The 6,000-nt window shown below is 28.7% G+C and overlaps 1 protein-coding gene across 1 annotated transcript in view; it reads right to left on the bottom strand.

Annotated features, from left to right (window-relative positions):
• LOC107442013 (regulator of G protein signaling 7-binding protein A-like) overlaps nt 1–3,937 on the bottom strand; it is a 185,184-nt gene extending 181,247 nt beyond the window's left edge. The window contains exon 1 of the mRNA XM_071183148.2: nt 3,731–3,937. The gene's annotated coding sequence lies outside the window, so the exon portion shown is untranslated. The remainder of the gene's footprint in view (nt 1–3,730) is intronic.
• Nucleotides 3,938–6,000: the final 2,063 nt, after the last annotated feature.

Consider the following 6,000-nt stretch of genomic DNA (forward strand, 5'->3'; position numbering starts at 1 on the left):
CACCGAATGCTTATAGATACGAAATTTAAAAAAAAAATAGTTTATAATTTTAAAATCTTAATTTGCATGTGTATTATGTACTAAAACATGATATTAACTTGTGGACACAGCCAGTACACTGTAAAAAATTCTTGATGAAATTACTGTAAAAAGTACCGTGACTCAAGGTGATAGTACTTTTTACCGTGAAATCTATTTTTACCGGAAGATGTTACGCAAGAAAAATTTGACAAATTTGGATCTAAGGGTACAATTGTTATGCCAAACGTCTTCCAAAAGCTTAATACATTAATAGTTAAATTGTAAGGGGGCGGTAAATTTTTAAAACGTGCAAAAAACTACCCATTTGCTCATTATTTTTTATTTATTTACTTATCGTTTTTGCTTGGACAGAAACAGACTATTTATTAGTATGAGATAGTAATAATAAGTTTTTTAATTAACTTCTGAAACGCATTTTACAATTATTTATTTAGTTTTAATTTAGCGTATAAAATGCAAAAAAATAATTCAGCGAGTTTGTGCATCGATTCCAGGGTTAATTTAGGCACCAATTTCTTAAGCACATACCAAGAATACATTTTTACTGAAATTTAAAAAAAATAGGATTTATAGATTTTAAAATACAGAATTTAAAAACAGAGTAAATCACGAGAAAACTTGCTTCGAGATAGAATCAACGCTCATATTGTGAGTCAATAATTTTTCCCGATAGGAAATAATTTATTTTCAATTTCCTTTTTTAAGCTGTTAAAATTTTTGATTAAATACACTTTTGATAATACACACAATACATGATTTCATATCAATTTCATAGGTCTTAAGGAAACATCTCTCCTGTAAAAGTCTCAGAAGCAAATATTGAAAGTCACCTTTTGAAATGACATTTTAATTCTATTAATGACTTTTAGATTTCCAAACTTAGATTTTTAGCATTTTTTTTCTCCTTTGTTTCTTATGGTTGAGGAAATAATCATCCTCATCCTACTCCTTGAACAAATCTTTTGTTATGAAGATCTCAAACGACGTTCATCGCTTTGACTCTGATTTTTTATTAAACGTATTTTTAAAGCGTTTTTTCTAATTATATTGAATTAATTTACTAAGTTTAAATAAATGAAAAATGCTTTATTTAGTATTATAATAATTTACGGTTATGAAATACAGGAAGAGATACCGGTGTCTGCTTCTGCGTTAAAGGTAAAATTTTCCAAACATGGCTCACTTCCAAATAATAATTTTTTCAAACGTGCCTTATTTTCAGCTGTTTGCCCTTATTTTCAGATCTAACAGAAACAGTTTTTCGTCATGGAAATTTCAGTAATTTACAAAATTAGTTATTGATAAGTTTTTAAATATGAAGGAAAAATAGTTTCGAAGTACTTTTTTCGAAATTTGTATTTTAGTTTAAGCATAATTCCGATAATTTAAAAGACTTTTTTGGTACCGTAAACCGGGGCGAGTCTACCCATTTTTTCAGTTTGCCAACTTCAAGTGGTCAAACTTTTGTAAATATTAAAGAAAAAATGCTTTTAATAGGTGTTTCGGAATCGCTATTTATCCCTCTTTAGAGCTGTGAAATCGATTTTAGAAAATATTAACAGTTACGCTGTTACTGTATATTTTTATAGAACTGCTGACAAATCTCTCGTATGGGGCGAGTCTACCCATTCGACTAAAATGAATGTTAACATTGTAAATAATAAAATTTTACTATTAAATTGTTATTTTAGTTACTATATAGGATATTTATGAAGTAAAATTCATAACTTTATTATATATTCCATTTTTTTATTCATAAAATAACACAACTTGAATGTTTGATAGATTATCACATTTTGATCACAGTTTTGTTTTTATAATCATTAACATTATAAAATAACATTTTTTTCTGATTATTGTTGATAAAAATAAATTAAAATTAATATTGTTATTGTTTGGCTTTTATCCTTTGGAAAGCTTTTTCCATCTCAGGTGGCATTTTTTTGTAACATTTAAATCCATTTATTTTGCGAATATAATTTCGAACCATCTCTAATAATAAATAATAATTTATTTAACTTGCATTAAATAAAAAAAGTTAATTTTGTAATATAAAAATTGAAAAAAATAGGTATAATAAACATATTTTATATTTACATTTATATTTAACCTATAAATTTTCTTATTAATGATAAATCAATGCAGAAATTTATTTATCAAATTTATCAATGCAGAATTAAAATAATATACTCAAATTCATTTAAAATGACTTAATTTTAATATAAACAAAGTTCTAAATTATATTATTATGCTTTATTAAAACTAATTACGAATGGGTAGACTCGTCTCGCGAATTCTGGATTTTTGTTTACAACAGCAAAACTTACATTCTTTTTGGTTTTTTTTTCATATAAAATTAATGTAATCTTAGTCTTAGATAAGTTTATCACTTAACCAAAGTGAAAATAGTAATAATAATAATATACTTACGGAGCACCAACTAAAAGTTTGCTGATTTTCATTACAAATCTCTCAAAAGACGTTTGAACAGGTCGGTTAAAAAGACACCAAATAAATAAAAACGGATCAAACTACTACAGCGCCATCTTCCTTAGAGACAGAACTAAGTCCTCCGTCGGTAAAAATTTTTTTATTTGCAATTTAAAATAGTGAAAATTAAATAAAACTAAAATGGGTAGACTCGCCCCTGGATGGGTAGACTCGCCCCGGTTTACGGTAGCTTTTAGATTGTTTTCTGTGATTTGAAAATGCAAAAATATATTTTTGCCTGGAGCTAGAGTGTCAGAAAAGAGATACATAAAAAATACCGCTATCTAATATGCACCAAAAGGCTTAACGATGTCAAAGGTATTATAAAGGTGAGAATTGAACACCATACTCTGCTAAATGACGCTTAAGTTTCCCATATTATAAAAATCCATAAGCCTAACTATGTCTTAAAACCAACTGCTTAGCTTACATAAATTCTAGTAAATGTTGCCAAAAAAACACATTTTTCAGAAAAGTTACAAGTTTAATCGCAATTTTATTGAAATATACTTATTTGTATCGATGAAGTAATCATAGGGAGCGATGAAATAACTCTCAACTCTCTTAGTGTTTTCCTATTCTTAAATTTAGAAAAATAAATGGTTAAGAATCTTTATGGTTTGTAATTTGTCAATAAATATGGATTTTTTTCTTCTTTTTAATATTTTTAATAGACCAGCAAAAAAATTCCCGTAATTTACAACGGCAATGAAATAAGAGAATAGACGAGATATCTTATGTGTTATTTGAAATAAAGATTAGAATAACAGCCATGTTTTAGTAATAGTTATTGTTACCTTTGAATTATTAACTAACTCATAGTAATAATTTGTAATCCACCACTTCAAAACAATTTATAACGTTCATGCTAATCACAGTTTCTTTCAAAAAAAAACTATATTTAAAAGAAGCCAAATAAACTCCAATCCAATAAACTCCAAATTTTAGAAATTTAAGAATTTTTTAAAGGAATTTTATGGAAATAAATTGTTTGTTAATTTAAAATTCTCCTTTTGACAACAATATAAATACACCTACGATATAGATGTACCATAATTTAAAGGGAACAAGAAAAATTTAAAAAAAACTAATTTTCATGTATAAATTGCATTTTGCATTCGAATAGTTTCATTGAATTTCCATAGATTTCATTGAAGCGTTTGAATTATTAATAACCAAGTAAAAGAATATAACTTACGTCTTTAAAGGACAGTGAACATCAAAAGCCGTATCTTGTGATTTTTACAAAAAACATATGAATATATGAAAATTAACTGATGTACTATAAAAGAGAACACTAATGAAAAGCGCTGAAGCAATAACAGTTAGCCGGAAGTTATATATTTCCGTGCTCACAGTTCTCCGTCCTGTTCCAAACTGACGCAAAGAACGAAACTGTGCCTTTGATGAGCGCGCAGACGATTTCGCTCTTTTCCCGCAGTTACTCCTTCACCTCTCATGTGGATCAGCCTCAGTTTCCTTCTCTCAATCGAACGTGAAAAGAAGAGAATATCGTTTGGTTATTTTTGTTGTTCTTTTTCCGCCTATTCGGACTCCCGTCAAAGTTCTTTTCGCTATCTAGTAATCTTGTAAGCCGAATTTAATGGAAAAAGTTTTGCAAAAAAATACGCCTTTTTTTATTTGAAAATGTAGCATTTATTTAAAATTTATCAGTTATAAGAAAAAATCAGTATAATTATTTTTTGTTGATATTAAAAAAAAAATCTTTGTGAAGATAAATACAATAATTTGACATATAGAATTATATTGATCGATTATCCGTAAAAAATTCACAGCGATATTCTTTTCTAAATTAATTATTGTTAATTCCTTTTTATTATTTCTTTATCATTTTTATGGGGTAAGTCTAGCTTAGATGGCTCTAGAGGAGAGATGGCCAGTTTAAGTATCTATGATTTTTTTTTAAATATTGCATTTGTAGGTAGCAATTTAACTAGTTCGGAACAATGTAGACGTAATACTTTCTTGACAGCAAAAAGTATGTTTATTTTATTTAGGTGTCAAATATTTTTCATGAATTAAGTATTTTGTTTTATTTTTTTAATACGTATGTTATTTTTTTTTTAACTAGCTGGACCTTTAAGGCACATATATAATCCAACCTCTGTTCCTAAGTCAAAGACAGAGGAATAGTATACGCTATCAATGCGGTGGCCTTCTCATCTTCAACATAAGGAGAAATGACCAGTTCCCATTACCACGTTTTTAACATATTAAAAATCATAGGATTCTAAAATAAAAATTAAAAAAATATCGATCCCAAATAAAATGTATTTTTGTACATTTGTCTTCGCCACCATGCTTAATATTACTAAATAATTAAATATAATTACGTTTGTAAAGGGGTTTCGATTGGTTTGATTTCATTTCGTAATATAAAGCGGAAAGCTAATAAAAAGAAATCCTTAGATTTTTAATTACAGAAATGAAACTTTTTAAGTTTTTGAGCATCGTAGGAACTCCTTATGTTATATTCAGATTTAATAGACTTATTATCCGATAGAATCCTATAACTTACTCCTCAATGGACCCCTGCATATTATTAGATTCTACACACTTGAAACTTGATGAATTTCAGTGTATTCGCTGTGGAGGAAGAATACAATACCTCAAATAAGAATGACTAGATGAGATGTGTTAGTTGTTCCATGCATCCGATAGAATCCTATAACTTACTCCTCAATGGACCCCTGCATATTATTAGATTCTACACACTTGAAACTTGATGAATTTCAGTGTATTCGCTGTGGAGGAAGAATACAATACCTCAAATAAGAATGACTAGATGAGATGTGTTAGTTGCACGCAACGGCTCCATGAAAAGTGCACAAACTTTCAAAAAAATTTTCCAAAAATTTACAATGTTAGAAATTTCTGAGAAAAATGGTTAAATGACAATTCATTTTGTGGCGTTGCGGTCTGAAATGCAAAGTCCGAACTACGAATCTCTGACGTTGGACTACGTCGCTTGCAGCCGATAATTGACGTAAACCTCATACCTGAATGAAGATATGCGTGAAGGGCGAAATCAGCAAAACGCGCACAGTATGTTTTGGATATAACTTGGCCGCCTCCCCACAGCTTGCTCTCTCTCCCCGTCGGTTCTAGCTAGCAGTCCGGCATGTTCTCGCCGGTTACCTTTTTGCAGTTTTTTTCTATGCTGCTTCAATGTTAAAGTGGTTAGGTTTTATATGTGTTAGAATGTTTTAGTTAAATTTACAAGTTTTCTAAATGCTAATAAAGATAGTTATTTATTTAAACTTGGTGTTATTTATGAAGAAACCTATAATCCGTTCTCGGAAACATTTTCATGTGGAACACTTTTCTAGAGTTTAAGTGGGTACTCTAACAAAGATACCAAACAACCCACAATTTAAGTGTTTTTTCTTACTATATTCAAACAAAACAGTCAAATAACCATAAATAAAATGGTATTCAAACTGTTAA

Source organism: Parasteatoda tepidariorum, chromosome 7, assembly GCF_982258835.1.
Source record: "Parasteatoda tepidariorum strain Cologne lab strain chromosome 7, Ptep-v5.0, whole genome shotgun sequence".
Classification (NCBI taxonomy): domain Eukaryota; kingdom Metazoa; phylum Arthropoda; class Arachnida; order Araneae; family Theridiidae; genus Parasteatoda; species Parasteatoda tepidariorum.